At 37.0% G+C, this 23,987-nt stretch overlaps 1 protein-coding gene and 1 non-coding gene across 6 annotated transcripts in view; one reads left to right on the top strand and one right to left on the bottom strand.

The window, feature by feature from the left end:
• MARCHF8 (membrane associated ring-CH-type finger 8) overlaps positions 1–23,987 on the bottom strand; it is a 123,641-nt gene that overhangs the window by 41,641 nt on the left and 58,013 nt on the right. The window lies entirely within an intron of this gene.
• LOC131407762 (small nucleolar RNA SNORA69) lies at positions 11,738–11,874 on the top strand. The gene has a single exon (XR_009220628.1). It is a non-coding gene; the product is annotated as a small nucleolar RNA SNORA69 (small nucleolar RNA).

Raw genomic sequence — 23,987 nt, 5'->3', positions numbered from 1 at the left:
TTTTTCTGGTTGTAAGCTTGTCTTTTTTGTTTTTCCTTGTGGTAAAACACGCATAACATAAAACTTACCATTTCAACCATTTTAAAGTGTACAATTCAATGACATATAGTACACTTAACAATGTTGGGCAACCATCATCACTATCTAGTTCCAGAACATTTTCATCATCCTAAAATGAAACACCATACCCAATAGCAGTCATCCCCATTCCACTCTTCCAAGCCCCTGGCAACCACTAATCTGCTTTCTGTCTCTATATTTCACATAAATGGAATCATATAAAATGTGGCCTTTTGTGTCTGGCTTCTTTCATTATCATAATGTTTCCAAGATTCACTGATGCTGCAGCATGCATCAGTACTTCATTCCTTTTTACGGCTGAATAATATTCTATTGTATGGATTTACCACATTTTGCTTATCCAGTCATCCACTGATGGACATTTGGGTTGTTTGCACCTTTTGGCTATTGTGAATAGTACTGTGATGAACACTCATGTACAAGTTTTTGCTCGAACACCTGTTTTTAGTACTTTGGGGTATACACTTAGGAACAGAACTGCTGGGTCATATGGTAGTTCTATGTTTAACTTACTGAGGCACTGCCTATTTTCCACAGCAGCTGCACTATTTTACATCCCACCAGCAATGTAAAGGTCCCAATTTTTCCATATCCTCACCAACATTTGTTATTTTGATTTTACCCATCTTAATAGGTTTGAATTGGTATCTCATCGTGATTTTTTGATTTGCATTTCCCTAATGACTAACAATGTTGGGCATCTTTTCATATGTGTTTGTTGGCTATGAAAATTATCTTTTAACACATGAATGTTGGAGAACTAGCCAGCCATTTCCCTTGCAGGAAGTGTAATCTTCAATTGTAAAAAGCAGAAACCTAAACTCAGAGAAATTCAGTAATTTCCCAAGATCCCCCAGCTAGTAAATGGTAGACTTGGAATTCAAACACAGTTGTGTCAAATTTCAGGCCTATGCTTTCTTCTGGGACAACTCTAACTGGATGCTACCTGTAACCACTGATTCTGAGCAGGACAGACTGAACACCTCTATAATCCCGACTTGAGGAGTGAGGTAGGGAGAAGATGGAATAGGAAAGAGTAGTACAGCTTCTCAAATTTTTAAATAAATTTCAACACAGCGAGCGGAGGGAGAGGTTCAAAACTAGAACTGTTCTGTTTACAGATGCTTTACATAACTTGGAACTTTATGCTTGAATTATTTAAAACTTTATTTGATTGAAAAAGATGAAACCAAAAAAAGTATTAGAAAGATTACTTTAAAAAATATTGCCTTGGTTGGTGCTATGGGCTGAACTGTGTACCACCAAAATTCATATGTTGAAGCCTTAATCCCCAATGTGACTGTATTTGGAGATAGAGCATTAAGAAGTAATTAAGGTTAAATGAGGTCATCACGGTGGGACTCTCATCTGATAGGATTGGTGGCCTTATGAGAAGTGGAAGAGAGAGAGATATCTGTTTCCATACACATACCATTTTGTTATGGCAGCCAAAGCTGACTAATACAATCAGATTCAGAAAAATTATGAAACAATCTACATCTATCTCAAAAATAAAAGCAAAACCCAGGTAGTTTTAAGGAATAACAAAACTGGCACAAAATATAATTTTACAAGAAGCTCAAATTAGGAATAAAATTTAGGGCACATTTAGTCATTACAACTTTAACTTAGGAAAAGAAAACAATTGTATCACAAAAGTTTAAGGGGAAAAGCCTACAATTCATAAAACTGTATTTCAACAAATGGACTAAGGCAATTTATTTAAAGTAATGCAAATGCATCAATAATTGTCTTCAGTAAAACAGTATAGTCCAAATTTATAGTAATGTGATTATCTGCTTCATTTTTTTTAGCTTTAATATGGCAATAATGAAGTGACAAGCAACTAGAAAACAGACGAACAAGCATAAGACCATAACAGCTAACCATTTGCTCTTGGCCATTCATCTATATTCTCCGGATTTCAGTTTTGTCCTTTATAAAGTGGGCTTGTGTGAAGGGGGGCGAGTATTTAAGAGATGACTCCTTTGGTTTCTCTGAGCTCTAAAATGTGGTGTATCGATGGGGAATATGTTGCCATGCTTAGTTCCACTCAGCACTACACATATTGTAGTTTTAAATTTACCCCGAAGTTATGAAAAAGGAATTTATAGTTCCAAAAACCCTTCTGACAGACTGATAAATGAAACATGTTTTAAAATGCTACCTGTAACATGGTATGATTAGAATGATAATCTTAAGTAATGTATTAATGAATACAATTGATAATCTTAAGTAATGTATTAATGAATACAATCTTTTTCAAATGTGTTTTCCATTAAGTAATTTTCATTTTTTGAATATGAAATAAAGTTATGCTGAAAAAATTAAAGGTCTTTGTATATATTCACTGTTGATTTTTTAAAAACTTTAATTATACAAACAGTAAAATGAACAGATTTTAATTTCTGCCATTTTAAAACTCTTTATATATTCAATAAATACATAAACCCTTGAAGTTAGCTGAAAAATCTTTATCAATACAAATCAGAACACATTTGTTATAAAAGTTATTATAGAAACTGTAACACTGTAAATACTTCCTATAGTGCTGTATAAGCAAGTGACCTTTGTAAAAAGACTATTCAATTTCTTTACTATACCATGTATTCATTCAGGGAACACATTTATTGACTACTTACTATGTGCCAGGTACTGTTCTAGGCCCTTGGGAATAATGATTGAACAAAACAAAGATCCCTTCTCTTAAGGAGCTTAAGAAAATGGTGCAGAAGGAGACTGCTAGTCTTCTATGGTTGTCCTAGAGCTCAGAGTGTATGTGTTCAAGGGTGTTTGTTTACTTAAGAGTTTCAAAACTATAAATGATATTTCATGATGAAATATGTATATCCAATATGGCCCAGATCCCTCGAGGCTCTGATTCTTTTCATCTTTACTATTTTTGTCCCTACAGCTCAAGAGCATCTCACAACCTCAGCAAAGTTAACAGAAACAGCACCCATACAAAATAAGACACGCAAATAACAACATTAGAATGTCCCTGCCAAATGAAATTACACGTCTGACTTAGACACACACACACACACACACACACACACACACACACACAGTAAATAACACCAACAAAGAGAACAAAGACCTTTGCTACTGTTCCATTTTTTATGCATTTTTCCATCCTACGAGAAGCTAAAAGATCTTCCCAGAATGAGTGCTCCAGCAGAAGGATCCAAGGTGCCTTCTAAAAACAATACTTCCTCTAGAAAATACAATGGAGCCTGCAGCTGTGTTCATTCAAATTATAAACTAAGTTGTCTTTCTTAGAATTTTTCAGAGCTATAATTCCATGATTTAAAATTATATGGGCAATATTACATCAATAAAAAAGATTTTTTTTACACCAACAGCAGGAGGATATCATTAAAAAATATGCTATAATTTATATACTTACATACTTATTTGGCTTAAGAATACTTCTCACAATTTCAAGGAACAATTTTGTTAGACGCAAAGTACATCCTTGAAAATGGAATTAAACCACTAACCTTCTCTGGTTTGGAACCTCAGTAGTGAGGCACCCCTGAAGAACTCCAGTTCTATATATATTTGTTCCATAAGGCCTAATGGCATCCCTAAAATCAATGAGAAATCCAGCCACTGCTGACAGGGCACTTCTCCTACCTGAAGCTTCATTTTCGAGCAAGATGCATCGGTGAGTCTTCAGCGCAGCTAGCCCCAGCAGCATGTTCCTAGGTTCTGCATACACAGTAGCTGCCGCCCTATAGCAGCCAGCAGAAGCACATCCTGGCCACTGGACTTGTAAGGGCGTGCTGGAGCCCTTAGCATACCACTCTTGTGATCAAACTGGATTAACTACTTCCTCCAGCTGATTTCCAAGGAACCAGGTAGTGAATGAGTAATTCATAAGTCCATTCCAGCAACCAATTTCTGCTCTATGGTTTACTCCCCACAGCAATTTGCAATGTAGATTCTAAACCATACTTGCTGGCATGCAAGGAATGAAACTTCAATTTTCTAGGCAATGACAATAAATGTTAGTGGATCTTTTTGCTCTTCTTTCATGCTAACTTATCACCCAGACCTACTTGAGACATTTAAAAAAATGTAGGAAAGGTAAATGATTAACCACAGATGTCTAACAGAACAAAAAAAATTTTTTTCTCCATAAAACCTATCCTACAAAGTGGGTTCTGGATGTAGGAAAAGCAGCAAAGTGCTTGCCCTGAGACCAGCAGGTCAGTTGTTACATATAGCAAAAGACCAGTTCCTGCAAAGCACAGAAAATCATCAAGTGGTGGGGGAGGGGAGCTTTCAGTATCAATGCCAGGAAACAAATGGCTTCAAAGGGGAATTTTCCTGGTCTCGCAGGCTATAAATAAAACTTTCATCTCATTGGTATTCTTCTAGGAAAAAAATGAACATTCATTTTAACCAATATGTCAATGCTTACATATTTCCAAATGAGTGATGTCTAAAGTAGTCAATTCTCTACAACCAAAACATACTTCCGAAAGGAACTTGAACAAAAAAACGGAAGGCCCATACATCTACTATCTCAGCTCTGCCTCCAGGAAGTCCAATCCTACACCTAGCATTTTTACCTAACTGCTTCAATCTTTCTTTCTTTTTCTTCTGCACTCACTATGAATATCTCAAGCTTGTGCTCTGTTAGTAAGTTATTTTTTCAGCCAACAGAATAGAACTATTCTGTTCCTAGCTGTTTCTAATTTATCCATTCTCCAAACTGGTTCCCTATGTGTCTCCTTGGCCCTGTATTTTTCCCTTTTCACTTAATTCTGTTATTTTATAATATCCTTTCTGGGCCTGTGTTTTATGAAACTCAGGTTCTTAATAGCTTACTCCTTAATAGCTTCCTTGGGAATACTCTTCTTTTTCGAAGGGAAATGATTATTTCTTCCAGAATAGACTCTGTATCCTTCTTCCGCACACAGCGTGCCTTTCCCTCCATTTGTCGTGTGTGCAGGGTCCTCATCATATCTTCTCATTGACTTATGCTTCAAAGGGACATTCTGTGGAGTGCCTCCATGTGTAGTCTAGGGGAACTCTTCCCCATCCAGCTACATTCTAAGCTGGTGCTGCATTCTAGCAGCTTTGTGTAGGTGTGTTGAAGGAGGGAGGTTCATGGAGTGTGAAAAAGGGAAAAGAGAACCAGCTTATCTGGGGTTAAGGTTACAAGCAGTCTTAACTCTGCTCTCTTCTCCTGGAGATATATTCTTTTCCTCCCCAACATTTTTTCATTCCCTCAATGCTTGTGAGATTTCACTTCCATCAGAAAGAGTCAGACCAGGTTGTTCCTTTCCTCCTTTGCAGTCATTCCTTTTCCTCCAAATCCTGACTACCCATTCCCCACCTCCACCCAACCCAGGAGTGAGAGATAAGGGAGCCCTGTCACCTGCAGCTCACTATGTGCCCCTTCTTCCACTTACTGCTCTCCAAAGAGACTTGCTTTATAGACGTTCCCTTCCCTCAGGTGTTCTGCTAACTCCCAGTTTACGAATAAAGAGCATCAGCTCTAGGGTTTATTGCTATCCTAACTTTCTTCTCTACTTCTTTCCCAGTTTGGACATAGAATGGTGATCTTCAGTATGCTTTTCTTTGTCACATGAGAGAAGCATTCAGGGAAGGGCTTCCAATCACCTGGAATTCCCAGTGCTCCTACAGGACTGCCTATATCCACCCACTCTCCTGCCACAGCGATTAGGGATTTTTCAGTATTTTGCTCACCATCCTTTTCTCTCATAGAGCCTTTTAGCTCTCTTGGGTTAAGAATGACTCTGAGCCAAATCCTCTGAATTCTTGGAAACTTTTGGGGAAATTAACGAAAGAAACTTTAACTAAATTGGAGTGTAGAAGGCCTGTAGGGGGAGCTCTCACACCCTTTCACACATCGTCAATTACACAAACAGGAAGAGACACACACTTACATCTTGGACAGGAAGTATGACTACTTTACTGTTGAAGGAAGATTTCTCTTACCACCTGGCAACAGCCCAGCCAATGAGAAATGCCGCCCTGAACTATTCTTTTCCCCCAATGGACTTGCATTTAGAACAGTTCCTCTCTACTCCCCCTTTTCTTCTATAAAGGCAGCTCCTCTTCTTTGTATTCTGGATTTGCCTACGGTTTGCCACAGCATGCACATCCTGAACTGCAATTCTTTTGGCTATTCCGAATAAACTCATTTTGAGGATAAAATAACAGGTGAATTTGCTTTTTAAGTTGACACTTTCATTTCTCTCACTGACCATCAGATGTTTTCTTTGAATCTGCTGTTGGTATCTTTCTGCCAGTTTTTATTCATTTGCTGTTCATATTATTAAGTCTAAAAGGATGGATATTTCGAAATTTGACTTCACTCTGCCATCTTAAAACAGAAATTACACTACTTAAAAAAAAACTCTGATATAACCACATCAAAAATAGTTCTAACTCAAAACATTTACAGCAAAATAGACACCAAAACAGTAGCATTATAACAAAACAACTACAGTGGATATTGCTGGTTACCTTCCCTTCTTCCTCTTCCTTAGCAGAACTCTGATTCTCTTCAGTATTCCCCTCTCCCCAGAGTTACCACATATCTCAGGATGCTGACCTCACCCTTGCTCTCTGGAGTAGGTTGACTAGCAAGAGCCCACTTCTGGCTCATGAGGTGAGATCTGCTGGAGGCATTCTCACCCTTAGGGAGCGACAAGCTTCTCTTTCTCTCGTGCAAAAGGCCATGTACAGCCCTGAATGCTACTGACAACCACTTACAACGGTAGAGGGACTCTGCCTTGAGATGAAACAAACCCAATGAATGGTAGAGCGGAAAGAGAGAAAGAAGCTGGGTCCTTGAGTATGCCTCTGATATGCTGGATCAACCACCCCTGAAGCTGATCCCTCCTTTTTATATGGACCTCCTTTCATATGAGCTAGTAAAGCTTTTCCTTATTTAAGCAAGGTTGGGTTGGTTGGTCTGTTACTTGCAGTTGAAAGCATCCTAACAGATGGCATTTGGACTATTTATTTACAATATTAAACCCTCTTATGTTAGCATGTGCATTTTTAAAATTAACATAGAACTTCACACTGATTATTAAGAATCAAGTGTGGCTGAGGATGCTCAAAAAAATCAATGATTCTCAGAATTAACAGAGACATAAAGATCATCTAGTCCAACCCAATCCAGAGCCTGAATCTTTGTATAATATTGCAGCTCTGGCTGTTTTTCCTCAACACTCCTAGTAACAGAGAGCTCTCTAGCCGCCTCCCGAGGCAGCCAATTCTATTCATTCTGCTGAAAAACGTATCCTTCTTACTATCAGGCTCATCCTGTGGCCTGAGGTGTCTATGGGAACACTGGATTTTAAGAAGAAATTAAAAGGAGGGCAGGCAGTTTGGCACAATGGTGGCAGCAGCAGCAGAGCAATGATGAACAGGGCACACTACGGACACCAATTTTCCCTGGAGTATGTTAGCTGGCAGCAGAATTGTGAATCCATTAGCACTTAACCAGGTTATTAAAACTCTTTCTTATGAACTATACACATGCACAATTCTACCCTGTGTTTTAGGGCCTCCTTCCAGTCCCCACTCTGAGAATGATAATAGGAATATAATGTAAAAGGAGAACCTCTTCTATAAGAAGGGTTTATAACTGTTGTAAGCAACAAACTTTACAAGGGAATATTTTGGACCATAGTGTCATTCACATTTTCCTGTATTCTCCATGTCCTCCTTAGCCGACTGAAGTTTGGGTGAACATATCTTAATAATATAAACAGGCAAAGGTTTTCAACTTTTTTTCCCATGACAAACCATCAGAGAAGTATAAGGATTGCTGGGTAATACATCAATTCTAAGTGATAAACTAATTCTCCAATTTTAAGATAATCACCACCTTAGTCACCAATCTATTGCTTTTTATATATTTTAGATTATAATTGAAATTTGAGTTATCACTTTGTTTTTTTCTTACTGTCTCTCAACTATTGTCATCTATTCTTTGACTCACATCCTTTTTTCAAGTATCTGTGTGCTCTAGGTTTAAAATTCCTACTCATAGAACCATTCTTGAGGACCTTAAAACCTATATACATACTGGTAAAGGTATTTCTCCAAAGAGTAGCCTCCCTGGCAGCTGACACAACAGGTGATGGACTCACACCATATTCCAAGCGTCTCATAAAGAATTCTGATTCCTTCTGCGTGTCTGAGGTGAAAGGCCTGATTATGGAGGGCCAGGTTTTCCTAAGAATTCTGAAATAGGGCAAGGCAATGGTTGTCTGGCAAGTTCTTCCAACTTTCATAAAAACTCTGCATCAAAGTTGGACTGCCCTAGAGTACTTCTGATTCTATGATCACAGTGCCACATGAAATGCAGAGAAGAGAGGCCCAAGTAAGACAGAATGCAGAGTTTGCAGCTTGATTCCATGTGTACTCTCCCCATTGCTAACGTTCCAACCAAGACCTTTAAACTCTTAAGACAGCTGCAATGACATGTCCCTGAGGCAGCAGAAAGTATAAAAGGAAAGTACCAATAACCCTGCCTGCCTACAGTCAACACTCATTCGTGAATTTTCTCTGCCACTGCCACTGCTCTAAAGACCCTGACCTGATGAACTCTTGCTTCCCATGATCTTAAAATCTCCTCCCTCAAATGTTGCCCAATACTCTAGATGAGACATCTGGTTTGCTATGACCTTTACTGTATGCTTGTTTGGGCCTTTCAGGAGGACGAGCCTTCCTCAGCTACTAAAAGATTGCCCAAGGAAGCACCTTGTGGGGACCTATCAACCCTTTCCACATTATTTATGTAATGCCAGTCCTGGCCTAGTCTGCTAATCCCAGCTCAGCAGCAAACCGTGCCCTCAGACACTGGTATAGTTTTCTACCTAGAACCCTCTTCTCACTCATATGCCACATTCAAGAGCACTCCTGAAGCTACCAGTATCATATCATCGGTTTAGACCAGAATGCTTCTAATAAAGCATGCATCATACAGTAACTAAAATGACTTAGCTTTCAAACCACTGTACTTGTCAGAGGACCTGGGGATCTTGCCAGTTTTATAACAGAAGCATTGAGGATCCCACAGCTATAGAAGCTCTAACAGATACGCTGGAAGGGAGTTTGAACAAGAAAATTTTTGCCAGACTTTTTCAACTGCCACCTTATACTTTTTTGACCTGCTCTTAAAAGGAAAATATAAATATTTGAGTAAGAATTACAATAATCATTTACAAAAGATTGAGTGTGTCTTCATTCAAACATGGATAGCTTCATCCTATATGCTACAAGGGAGTTCTGTTGATGAGTAAAATATTATCCCTATCCGTAAGGAATTCATACTCTATTATGGGATATAAACAAGTAAACAACTAACAGGTAACAACTATGTGGTAGAATTAAATAAATGCCACATTAGAGATACAGATGATAGTTTCTTGCTCTCTTTCACATATCCACCCACTACCACCCACTCATAGAGGAAGAGAATGGAGATGGAGAGGAAGAATGGATTTCCTAATGGACATATAAGTTAGAAGTATAATTTATAAATACCTTATGTGGATCTACTTTAAATATAGGAAAAACATAGTATTCACAATAACAATATTCTTAAACATTTAAGCAATCCTTGAATACTTGACATAATACAGAGCATAGTTAATCTAAAGTATAATCAGATTAAATTCCTTCAATGATGGAAAAATTAATGCTGAAGTAGTGTTGGCCAGGATAAAAATTACAAATGAAGATAAGTGTGGTTTGGGCAAAGCAAAGTCAGACTTAAGACTAAGATTGGGACTGGGGTAAAACAGATGTCAAGTAGGATTCTGGCCTGGGCCAGTCACCAGGTTTCAGGGAACTCAATCATGTGCTTTTGTTATGTTCTAAATACTTATATAGGCTATGAATTCCATTCCACCACACAGAGAGGATGTGAAGCAAATACCAAGGTAAGATTACCAAAACCTACTGAAATTACTATACTGCTAAAAACAAATTAGTCTGGCAGCAAGAAAATATTTTCATTTTTTATTAGTAGGAAGTAGAAAATACAAAATATTTTATGAGGATTAAATATAAGTGAAATAAATATTCATGATATGATTCAATAAAAAGAGGCATTAACTACTTTGTTGAATGATACACATTTTATCTGAAAGAAATCACAAAATATTTTTGTCCTCATATTTCACCTGGAATATCTTGAAAAATTGTATAGTCCAGGAAAATATTCCAATCACATTTGAAACAATCAGCTTCACTAAGAAGTACTACTTCAGCTGTTCAAAGATGCATTACTCTATAGCTAATGACCCATCCTAGCAACTGAGAATAGGTGAAAAATGAGCTTATCTTTAAATATGTTACTTTTTTTCAAGCCATCTTGATCACTTGAAACTTACTTTGCTTTGCTCTCAAAGGTTTCCCCCTCAAAAGTTCTTCTGGAAGAGGTGAAGTCACTTGTATCAATCTATATATAATATATATGAATTTAGAACGTGTAATCACAGGCCAACATACCCTAGTTCTGAAGCCTCAGAAATACAGTTTGAATAAGACAGGAAAAGATAAACTGCCTGGGCAGGTATACAGTGATTTGATTATTTCTTAAAAGAAGATTTCCCAAAACCAGTAATGCCAATTGCCCCTTTGTTTTATGACCTGAGATTTTTATTCCTAGTACAATGCAGCAGAGTAAAATTAAGGGGCAAGTCTTTCTTCTTCAGAGTAGAAGGAGAGCTACTGTGAGAGGAGATGCAGGTGGACAACTTGTAGAAGCAGTTTGAGGCTCAAGTATACCTGGAAGGGGAGGATCTGAAAGCAGATTCCCTTAAGCCCACCCATGTTTGCATACCCTTTGGAAAGTCTGCACATAACCTCCCAGACACGGGTCCACCAGCTTGAAGACTATTCTTTAATATATCAGAGAAGAAAGGCCAAAGAAAGACAGAGTAAGCCACCCATTTGAGAACACCTGAAGTATAGATATTTGATACACAACATGCAAAAACCTAAACAAAGGAAGAAAATCTCCTAAAATACAACATAGACAAAACCTAATCTAATCACACTTTTATTTTGGATTTTCTGCTACTGTGATGGGGAAGGAATATCATCAATGATCAACAAATAACCACACTTTAAAAACAGAACTCTTTATTTTAACAATTGAGCATAAACATCGACCAATGTTGCATAATCCTAAGAAATCATAAAAAATTTGGAATCAGATTTAAAAATATATGAATACCTAGGAACATTTCATAAGATAACTCACCCATTGGCCTTCAAATTGTTTACAGCTGTTTACTATTTATCATTGTTTACTGCAAAGTCAGCTTTACCTCACATCAGACAACAGCATATTCTTTTATTTCCCAAAACTTTTTATTTTGAAAATTTTTAAATCTACAGGAAAGCTGAAAGAATAGTACAATGGATACCCTATGTCCTTCACCTAGACGCATCAACCGTAAAATATGTCAAATTTGCCAAATCTGTCTCTTTCTCTGATACACACACACACACACACATATATTTTTCTTTTCCTTGTTATTTTTCTTTTCCTGCCTGAACCATTTGAAAATAAGTTGCAGACATTATGCATGTTACCCTAAATATTTCTGTATGCATTTTCTAAGAATAAGGACATTCCCCTATATAACTATGGTGTCATTTTCACATCTAAGAAAATTAACCAAAGTACTGACATTATCCTGCTGAAAGAAAATCTTGTGTTGATCATTTTTGATTTTGCCTTTATGAGGGTAAAATAACGACAGATTGACATGGACAATTCTGAGAAAAAAGAAAAAAAAATAAGAAAATTAACCATAACTCTGTAATCATCTAATACACAGATGATATTCAAATTTCCCAGTTGTCTCAAAAGCACAGTTTATAGCTGCTTATTTTTCCTAGCAGGTTCCATCAAGGTTTACATATTACATTTGGTTGTTATGCCTGTTTAACTCTAAAAGAGTCCCCCCCCATTTTTCTGTTTTTCACAGCGAACAATTTTTTTAAGTGAGGGGTTCAAAGTTCAAATTTTCCTTGAAAAACTCTTAGTATTATCCTGATTTAATGGAATAATTTTTTCAAAGGTATTATCAAAGTTCACTAGGTAAAAGATTCTAGTCTCTGTGCCTGTGAGTTAGATTTGGGACGACAATGGCTATCAGAGGTACGGGAGGGCCTCTGAGGCCAAGAAAGGAGGATGGTGACTCACTGAGTGGCCACAAGAACTATGCTGGTAAGCAGAATCCTAAGTCACACAGCTATTTGAAAAGAAGACCTTTGCTCTTGGAGAACAGACATCAATGAATCTTGGGGTATGAATCACTTGAGCGTGTCTTTCACAAATTGGGTGTGTGACTCTACTTACAAGTGCTAATTACACAGCCAATCATACACAAGCATTATAGCTTAGTCGGCCTAAGCCTAATTCAAAACCAAAGCCCTGAAGCCAAGGATATTATTAAGACTCCTTGTAACTGCAACCACTACTAGTTATTCACATATTACCTGAATACTGTGAATCCAACAGCAGTTCCCTGCTATGTAAAAAAGATAGGCTTCTTAAATGTGATAAACTGAGTTTTCGTAAGCAAACACAAAAAGACGCACAATCTCAGCACTAGGATGACCGAGGGGTGATATTTCATCACCTATGCAAAAGTGACATGGAAGATAGATATAAAATATTCCAAAATACAGCAAGCACCAAAAGTAACTGTCAGCATGGGGTGCTTGCTGTCATGATAAGGGGTGTCTATGAGACAGTGACTTGAGATGGTGACTCCTTTTCCTCAGTGTCCTGTCTCACATACCTTTTTCTTCTCAGGCTATTCATTCTGACAATTTTATCTATTCCTAGGGCCTCTTTTACTATCTATATGCTACCAACTCCAAAATTTCTATCTTTCTATCTCTAGCTTAGACAGACTTCTCTCTAGAGATTCAGATACAACTGAATTCTGGACATCTCCAGCTGGGCCACCCACAAGTATCTCACACTTGCATGTCCACCACCAGTCTCACCATTTTTCCCGCTAACCTGTCACCCCTCTTCTGTCGAAGAGAATGATGTCACTCTGTTGTCTAGGCCAGACCTCACCTATCCTTGACCACTACAATCCATTTTAAGTAGCCACCAGCACTGTCATCAATCCCACCTCCTGTCCATCTCCCTGCAATCTGCTCGTTTCTCTCATCCCCAACACCACCTCTGTGGTCCAGGCCATCACCAAGCAGACTGTTGCAACAGCCTTCTAAGTGGTCTCCTCTCCGACTCCCCTCAACAAACCACAAAGTGACCTTGGTAAAATAGAGCTCCAACTGTGTAATACCTGCTCTACATCTTCATTGATGTCTCAGTGCCCTTAGCATCAATGTGACTGCTCCTGGCCTCATCTCACTATTCCTACCTGCACACTTCAAGTTCCAGCATAAGGAGTTTTTTTCAGTACCTCAAACATACCATGTACTCTTCTCTTCCCTAGGAATTTTTGCCTTGTACTATTCTCTCTGCCCCAACACTCTCCTCCTCTATCTTCACCTAACTCCTACTTCTTAAGGACTCATCTTTGACATCTCTTCTTCCAGAAAACCTTCCCTGTCCCCATCAGACAGGGTCAGGGCACTTCTCTGGACCACGGCACTTAACAAACTGAACTGTATAATTTTCTATTTTCCCTGCCAGCAGTGCACAGAGCAGGAAGAAGGAGATGGAAGCAAGGAGACCAATATGTAGGCTGCTGCAGCAGCAGAGATGATGAGGGCCTGCCCTACTGTTGCAGTGTGGGGACTTACAGAAGCACATGGCCTGGGAGAGATTTAGGCAGCACAGAGGGTTATGCCACATTTATGCTTGATGCCTGACACAGCACCCATCATGTAATAGGTGCTTAATAAATATTTGTTCAAAGAATGAATATATTAATGAAGACACAAGATAAAGACATAAGGAAGCAAAAAGAAGAACATTTGAATCCAGCTCAGTATAGACTCACTAAGGGCTGCGGGAAAATGCAGACACAGAGGGAGTGGAGCTGGGCGAGGTTCATTAGGAGGGACATGTCATTTGAAGAGATAGAGCCCAGTGGCTGGCTGAGCAGCCTGCAAAGAGCAAGCAAGTAAAGAGCACGTGTGCAGGTTGGGTCTGAATAACAGTTCTACCACTCACCAACCGCCAACTGGGGAAACCTGGGCAACTCACCCAAATTTTCTGTGCCTCACCTATAAAACAAAGATGACAATGATAGTACCAACCTCATAATGCTCATATGAGGATCAAATGAATTCATTGAGTTAATATTTGTAAAGCCCTTAGAAGAACAGTGACTTGCATAGAGTAAATATAAGTATATGCTATGTTAAATTAAACAAAATCCTCAGTGGTAGCTAAAAAAATGGCCACATGTAAAGTGAATAATTAATGGAAGACTGCATACCTTTACTCACTAGAGGGAGATGTATCGAGCACATTTATTGCAAAATGCGAAAAATGTTCATATCTAGAGTTTTACGTAATATTTACAACAGAATTGTTTTTATACATATACACACAATTCATAGTAGACTGGGAAAACTGGAACTTCTGAGCTGCGTCAAACAATGCAACACCTCACTCCCATCTCCAAACACATAAAAATACTGGATAAAACATAGCAAAATAATTTTTAATATATAGCCAAGCTCAAAAGGAAGAAAGAAAAATTCCTAGGGGCCAAGAGCAAGAAAAAAATTTAAAATCAGAGCATTAAACAAGAGGCTAAAGCTAAAGGAAAGAAAACTTGAATTATATGTTCAGAGATAGAAGGAAAAATTTAAAAACATAATGTGAAGACAGGAAATTATGGAAAAAAATTTATGCAATGAAAATATGTAGACATTAAAATCTCAATGACAGGACTAGACCTGGCTGAGGAGAGAGTTAGTGAATAGAAAGAGAACCCTGAAGAAATCACCCTGAGTGCAGCACAGAGAAAAGACAGAAAGCATGGCAGAAGACAGAATGAGCTTTATGCCCAGAGAGGGAGAATGAAGAGAATGGGGGAGAGAAGATATTTGAGGAAATAATGGGTGAGAATTTTCCAAAAGTAAAGAAAGGTGTGGATCCTCAAATTCAAAAATTGAAACAGACCACCTAAATCCAAAGCAGAAATGAGATAAACAAACACAAAAGCATAACTAACCACATCATAGATCAAAAAAGTTCTGGTTGCAATACACTGGGGAGGCTGCCATCAGAGCATTCACTGTGGTCTGTGACATGGCCCTTTCCTGTCTCCCTGCTACATTACAGGCTCCTTGAGGGCAGGAATCTTTCCAGTACATAATACAGTTAATATCTGTTTGATGCATAAATGAATGAAAGAATAAATGTGTACATTTATATTCATGTGAAAGCATTTTTTAAGAGGAAACAAAATATTATGGAAAAAATATCACACAAATTCAAGTGATCATGGGTAAAGCATTTCTCTTTGGACTTGTTTCTTCATTTGTGTAAAATAAAGGAGCCATCTTGATGACGTCAAATATAAAGCCACTAACAATTATTATAGCATACTATGACTATAGTATTCTTTTTTGGAATCTCTGCATTAAAAAACAAATTTGGGTGGTTTTCTGCCTCCTAGTTGTTTAATTCACATTGAACAGCTGTAAGAGAATAGTGACAACCAACAAACCATAATCACTGAGTCCTGTAGTGGGACCAAGACAAATGTATTCATGCACCACCTTCACTTGATTTATATTCAACATACTAAAGCCAACTGCAAATGCTTTACTTACCATGTAACCAAACTAGACTCTTGGTTTTACCCACATCACATGGACTCCTATCTAGCAAACTCTCACTAGACCAACATCACAAAGGTCAGCTACATTCTGTGCATTCTTCCATCACCGTACCTTAAATAAGTAAACAGCAAACGGTTACCAGTGCAAGACTTATGTGAGAATTGGTTGGGAAACGTAAGCTGCTAATATATAAAACAGCCAGAACCAATACTGTTGGCTTTTGACTAAGAATATTTAAAATGGCAGAACCTCCAAGTCGTATATAATTTTATCCGCATTTAAGCTTCAAAATCTATGTATGCAAAAGAAAATGTAGCAGTTCAAACTGATCAACTTGTATTTAATGTTTGATAATAGCATGCTCTTTTTTTTTTATCTCTAGAAAAACATCTAAGCTTATTTCTTCATTCTCAAAAAAAACAAGCCTTACAAGGCAGAAAATAACCATTTAGAAAAGAATTAGTCATATTTGGTTCTTAAACAGCAAGCACGCTACAACTTTCTATGTGTGCGTGAGCAAAATAGGAAAAGCTCCCCGTATATTACAGTGATAGATTTGATTACCAGACAGGAAAAACATGCTTAGAAGCAAGTCTGAAAAAAATCACTCCAGAGACTAAGGAAAGGTAAACAAATGACAAAAGAAATCCTGGTTTCTAGGTATAATAATATTAATCTCTCGGCACTCTCACAGGTGAAGTAGATGGGTGATTCAAGAAGCCATACGAATGATCTCACGGAGGATGACGCCTAACCAAAGACAGTAATTTGGGATAGGTATATTTTAAAGACGCATATTCGTCTCTTCATTTAAACATACTTCTATGAAGAAACTAGGAATGGTCTAAAAGAGAACAACCAGAATGCTGAGAGACTCAAATTTGTAATACACAAACAAGGGATTTTTATACTGCAGAATAAGACTGACAGTTTCTAGAAGAAAAAAGTAGGACTGTCAGTAAGTGAAAGCTACAGTTTGTTCTTATACTGGATCTCAAATCTGATAACCCCCCAAAAAACAGAAGTGCCTTTGGAAGTAATGGGTCAGCACCATGGGAGGTGCCCTCACGGGCCCCTAAGAACAAGCTAGCCATGATGATACACAGCAGGGTCAAGCATTAAACTGGGAATTGGGCTATATGGCTCTGGAGATTCTGGGATGTTAAAATACAGATTGTTTTCTCTTATGTTAGGTTTTTATTATTTAAAAGGGAATAATTTATCTAGTAGAGAAAAGAGAATACTTATTAAGAGGTAAAAGTGTGGTGGTTATGCCTTCAAAATACTGTTATCACTTAAACAATTGTGAGGCCATCTTTTCAGAAGATGTCAGTTAAAGATGAGTCAAGTATTAGCTGCCAACATTCATATATTTTCATAGCAAATACAAATGTGTTTAGATGATCATCATCCTGATGGTTCATGGTAAAATCCCCTTATTGACCTCAGAAGCAAGATGGTGAAGCGAATAGGGCCAGAAACAGGACTGTTTGTAAATATATAAAAGAAAATACCACTTTCATTTTCCATGGAGCTTACTGTTTAAATGTAAGCTAATCACTAAATTACCTTTTTGTTTATCGTCAAGGGACACCACAATGTAGACTGGTTCTTTCAGTATCCACACAAATTTCATTTTAAAGGAGTAGAGGGAGAAGGTTAAAAAATGCATTTTCTGGATAACTTTGCAACTTGGGTTCCAAGTATAATTAGGTTGCACTAATGCAATGCATTCACACACAAAGCTTTCATTTGGAGATGAGGCATGGGGAGAACAGCAGAGAGCAGAGCATCCACCTTGCTTATCCAGATAATGGCAAAAGCGATGTGGTTTTAGAGCCAGCAGCATCTTCCTAATTTAGCAAAGTCTGTAGCAGCAGTGCCAGCTTTTCCAACCATGGTAAAGATAGTGATTTTTTTCAGCAAAAGTGGCAATAGCAACTTTCTGATTTGTCACCTCCTGATCTTAGCAGAGCAGTCCAGGGGCGCTAGGAGTTAGACATTCCTGGAAACTCAGTGAAGGCCTGCTCCTCCAGCTCTTCCAATTACTTTGGAAGTATCCACTTCCTTGCATTAAATTCTTCTCCTCAAACTAAATGGAAATGATCGTGCTGCTTACAGTGGACCCTGGAACCCTGTTATTAACAGAGTTCACCTGTTAATAACAGGGTGAAATGGACATTATTCTGAGACGGAAAGTAATTTATAAATATTGTCAAATGAAATGTGGATTTCTATATACTAATTTGATGGCCAAATACAAAATTGTCTTTTACACTTTTTTAAATACACTTAATTCTACTTAAGTGCACAGAAGGATGTTTTAAAATAGGCCTAAGGATTAGCAAAGACATCAAACAATGGGGAAAGAGGACAGAAGAATATAAGAAAAATACAGATTAAAAAAATGTTGAAATTGTGTGAAAAAGAAAAGAGAACTGGGAAACAAATGAAAAAAATCTCAGGATAATCAAATGGAAACATTTAAGATACTACAACCATGCTGAAATTAAAAAAAAAAAAAAATCTACAAAGATACCCATACCAATTGGTATCTTAAGTCAGTTTTATTTTTAAATAAATTTTTAGAAGTTCAATTTGGATCTTATGATCAAAAGTTGAATAGAGATATGGAAGATATAAAAAAAGGATCCAAATTAAATTTCCAGAGATGAAAACTATACCACGTCTGAGATAAAAAAAAAAAAAATACACTAGATGGAATTAATGGTAGATTAGACATTGAAAAATAAAAGATTAACGAACTTATAAACATAGCAACTAGAATTATCCAAAAGAAAACACAGAAAGAAAAAATAAAATTAAAAATAATTACAAACACAACACTGGACAACTTCAAGCCAGTTAATGTGTATAATGGAGTCCCCAAAGAAGGGAGCAGACAGACAAAATATTTGAAAAATACTCCAAATTCAATGAAAACTGTAAACCCACAGATCCACAAAGCTCAACAAACCCCAGACACAAGAAATGAAGGGGAAAAAAAAAAAGAAAAAACCTAAAGCTGAAACAAGTCATTACTAGTCAACTCGCACCACAAGAAATGTTAAAGGAAGTCCTTCCTTTCCAGAAGGAAAATGACAGACGGAAATATAGGTCTACTCTAACAGATGAAGAACACCAGAAATGGTAGTTACATAGGTAAACAGATATAATTCTTATTATTTTAATCTTTTTAAAAGGAAAAGTGTTTTAAAAATAATTATATTGTATTCTGGGGTTTACAACATATATATAAGAAAAATATATGACAACAATAGTATAAAGGCCAGAAGGGGAGAAGCGAAAGTGTACTATTGTAAGGTTCTTAAAGTATACTTAAGTAGTATAATATCACTTGAAGGTAGATTGACAAGTTAAAGATGTATACTACAAACCCTAAAACAATAAAATTAATAAAATTAAAAAAAACACTAAAATAAAAAACCACTGAAACAGTTATAGCTTATAAACCAAGAAAGAAGAAAAAAATTAAATCTTAAAAAATTCTCAATTTTTAAAAAAGCTGAAAAGGGGAAAATAGAACAGATGGGACAAATAGAAAACAAATAGGAAGACTTAACCTAAGCATATCAATAATCTCATTAGATATAAATGGTCTAAATATCTAAATAAAGAGCAGATATTGTCAGACTGGATAAAAAGGACCTAACCATATGCTGCTTACATGAAGAGCACTTTAAATATAAAAGACACAAATAGGTTAAAAGTAGAAAGATGGAAGGGGTGATACCATACTAACACTAATCAAAAGAAAGCTGTAGTGCCTATATTATTATCAAAGTAGACTTTAGAGCAAAGAATATCATCACCAGGGATAAAGATAATCATATCATAATAATAAGGGGGTTAATTTATCAAGAAGACCAAACATTCCCAAATGTTTATGCACCTAATAACAGAGCATCAAATACATGTAGCAAAATTGGTATAACTATAAGGAGAAACAGACAAATCCACAATTATAGTCAGCAACTTCACTATCACTCTTTCAACTGGACTACAAGGATATAGTAGACTTGAAAAACACTATCAATCAACTAGACCTGATTGACATTTATAGAACACTCCATTCAACAATAGCAGAATACACATTCTTCTAAAGTGCACACAGAACATTTACCAAAAGACCACATTCTGCACCATGAAACAAACTTTGATAAATTTAAAAGGATTTAAGTTATTCAAAATATGTTTTCAGACCAAAATGCAATTAAATTAGAAATCAGTAAGAGCAAGATATCTGGAAAGTCCCAAAATTTTGGAAATTAAATAACACACTTAAAAATAACCCACGGATGAAAGAAGAAATCAAAAGGGAAATTAGAAAGTATTTTGAACTGAATGAAAATGAAACTCAACATAGCAGAATTTGTGGGACGCCACGAAAGCAGAACTTGGGAAATTTATAATCACTAAATACCTAAGTTAGAAAATAAGAAAGGTCTCAAATAAATAACCTTGGCTTCTACCTTAAGAAGCTAGAAAAAGAAGAGCAAATTACACTCAAAGGAAACAGAGAAAAGGAAATAAATACGAAAGGAGAAACCAAAGAAATAGAAAATAGAATGACAATAGAGAAAATCTATGAAACCAAAAGAACTCTTTTAGAAGATCAGTAAAACTGATAAACCTCTGGTCAAATGATCAGGAAATTAAAAAAAAGAGAAGACATAAATTACCAGTATCAAGAATGAAACTGATGTCATCACAACAGATTCTAAAGATATTAAAAGGCTAATAAGTGCTATCGGCTGAATGTTTGTGTCCCCCCAAAATTCACATTCATATGTTGAAATCCTAATGCCCAATGTGTGGTATTAGGAGGTGGGGCATTAGGGAGGTGATTAGGTCATGAGGGTAGAGCCCTCTCGAATGGATTAACATCCCTATAAAAGAGGCCCTAGAGATATCCCTCACCCCTTCCGTCATGTGAGGATGCAATGAGATGTCTTCAACCCAGTAGAGGGCCCTCACCCCATCTTGCCGGCACCCTGTTCTGGGACTTCCAGCCTTCAGAACCGTTAGAAATAAATTTTTGTTGTTTATAAGCTATCTAGTCTGAGGTATTTTGTTATAGCAGCCCGGAACGGACTAAGACAATAAAGGAACATTACAAACAATTTATGCCAATAAATTCAACAATGAACCAACCAAGTCCATGAACAAACTATCAAAGTGCATTCAAGAAGAAACAGATCACTTGAATAGCCTTACATTAATTAAAGATATTGAAATTGTAGTTAAAAACCTTTTCACAAAGCATTTCCAGACCCAAATGGCTTCAACGGTTGATTCTACCACACCTTAAGGAAGAAATAATAATACCAATTCTATGTAAACTCTCCTAAAATATTGAAGAGGAAATAATTCCCTAATCATTGATTGAGGGCCTTATAACATTATCCTTATAACAAAATCAGACAAAGGCATTATAATCAAAGAAAACTATGGACCAATATCCCTTTTGAACATAGATTCAAAAATTCGAGACAAAATTTTAGCAATTCAAATCCAACCATATACAAAAAGAATAATACAGGGCCAGCCTGGTGGTGTAGTGATTAAGTTCCTGCGCTCTGCTTTGGCAGCCCAGGGTTCACGAGTCTGGATGTCAGGCGCAGACCTACACACCACTCATCAAGCCATGCTGTGGCAGCGTCCCACATACAAAATAGAGGAAGACCGGCACAGATGTTAGCTCAGCGACAATCTTCCTCAAGCAAAAAGAGGAAAATTGGCAACAGATGTTAGCTCTGGGCTAATCTTCCACACCAAAAAAAAAAAAAAAAAAGATAATACATCATAACCAAGTGTGGTTTATACCAGAAATGTAGGGTTGGTTTAATATTCAAAAAAATCAACCAGCGTACTTCACTACACTAACAAAGTGTGATGGTTAATTTTAAGTGTCAACTTGACTAGGCTAATGATGCCCAGAGAGCTGGTAAAACATTATTTCTGGGTGTGTCTGTGAGTGTTTCCAGAACATATTAGCATTTAAATCAAAAGAAGATAACCCTCACCAATGCAAGTGGGCATCATCCAATCCACTGAGGGCCTGAATAGAACAAAAAGGTGGAGGAAGGGTGAACTTGCCCTCTTTGCTTGAGCTGGGACATCCATCTTCTATTGCCCTTGGATATCAGTGCTCCTGGTTTTCAGGCTTTCAAACTTGGGCCTTTGGAACCAAACTGGGACTTATATCATCAGCTTCCCTGGTTCTTAGGCCTTTGGATTTGGACTGAATTACACCACCGGCATTCCTGGTTTTCCTGCTTGCATATAGCAGGTGGTAGGATTTCTTAGCCTCCATAATCCATGAGCCAATTCCTATAACAAATCTCCTCATCCATCTATCTATATATCTATCTATCTATATGTATAAAGATATGTAGAGAGATCCTATTGGTTCTGTTTCTCTGGAGATCCCTAACACACAAAACAAAAAATAAAAACCATATGATCATCTCAATAGACTGAAAACTGCAAGAACTCTTGGCACATAATGACTCCATCCAAACCCCTGCACTAAGAGACTTCAACACACACTAGCATAGTTTCTAACTTCTCACAGCTATGTTCCTAGGATGATGACTCCAACGCTCCTAAGTTCCTGTCTGGGAAAATTCAAAGTTGCCAAAAAAAATTTACTGTTTGTTCTAGTCAACATGTGAAGATAGAACCCCTGTCTCCCAATCTCTGTGGGAGAGTAGGAGCCTAACTTCAATAAGCACCAGTTAGCAAACCCAGGTGGCTTAATCACACTAACCAAATTCCTTTCCAGCTTCTTATAAATTTCTACTTTGCTGACTCTGCTCAAGCCCCTACTCATTTCCCCATTTGTTCTTCCTCCCTGCTCCCTCATTCTCCTTTTAAAACATCCAGTCACCTCTACACAAAAAGAAGCAGAGTTCAGTTCACACTGCACTCTCTTCCCTATTGCAATATTTATTACTGAATAAAATCTGTTCTTATTGCTCTAACTAGTCTACAGCTTTCTCTTTGACAAAACACAGAAAAAGCATTTGACAAAACCCATGATCCATTCCTGATAAAACTCTCAGAAAACCAGAAACAGAAGGGAACTTTCTCAACCTGATAAAGGGTATCTACAAAAAACATACAGCTACCATCATACTTAATGTTGAAAGAATGAATGCTTTCCCTCTAAGGTCAGGAACAGCACAAGGATGTCTGTTCTCACCACTTCTATTCAATATAGTACTGGAGTCTTCACTGGGACAAGAAAGAGGGAAGGAGGCATCCAGATAGAAAAGGACAGCATAAAACTATCCTTATTCACAGATGACACAATCACCTATGTAGAAAATTCAATAGAATCTACAAAAAAGCTATTAGAACTAATAAGTAAGTTTGGCAAAATTGCAAGATACAAGATCAATACACAAAAGTCAATTTTATTTCTACGTACTAGCAATGAACAATATGAAATTAAAATTTTAAAAACAATATCATTTACAACAGTATCAAAAATACAAAATACTTAGGGATAAATCTGATAAAAGGAATGTAAGACTTATACACTGAAATCTACAAAACACTGTTGAAAGAAATTAAATAAGACTTAAAGAGGAGACATACCTTGTTCATGGGTCAAGACCCAATATTGTTAAAATGCCAGTTGTCCCCCAAATTGAACTATAGATTCAACAATTCAAATAAAAATTCCAGACTTTTTTTGTGTAGAAACTGACAATCTGATTCTTAAATTCATACAGAAATGCAAAAAACTAAAATAGGCAAAACAAGTTTGAAGAGGAATGCTACCTGATTTTCAAGACTTATTATAAAGCTAGAGTCTTCATGACAGTGTGGTATTGATGTAAAGATGGGCAAATAGATCAATGGAACAGAAGAGAGAGTCCAAAAATAAGCACACACAGTATATGGCCAAGTGATTTAAGGTAATGCAGCGGAGAAATGACAGCCTATTCAACAAATGTTACTGGAACAATTGAATATTCATATACACGCAAAAAAATGACACTGGATATATACTTCACACAACATACAAAAATTAATTCAAAATAGATCATAGACATACACATAAAACCAAA

Source organism: Diceros bicornis, chromosome 6 (genome assembly GCF_020826845.1).
Source record: "Diceros bicornis minor isolate mBicDic1 chromosome 6, mDicBic1.mat.cur, whole genome shotgun sequence".
Taxonomy (NCBI): Eukaryota; Metazoa; Chordata; class Mammalia; order Perissodactyla; family Rhinocerotidae; genus Diceros; species Diceros bicornis.
Note: the sequence above shows the minus strand (reverse complement) of the source record. Positions and strands in the feature narration are given on the sequence as shown.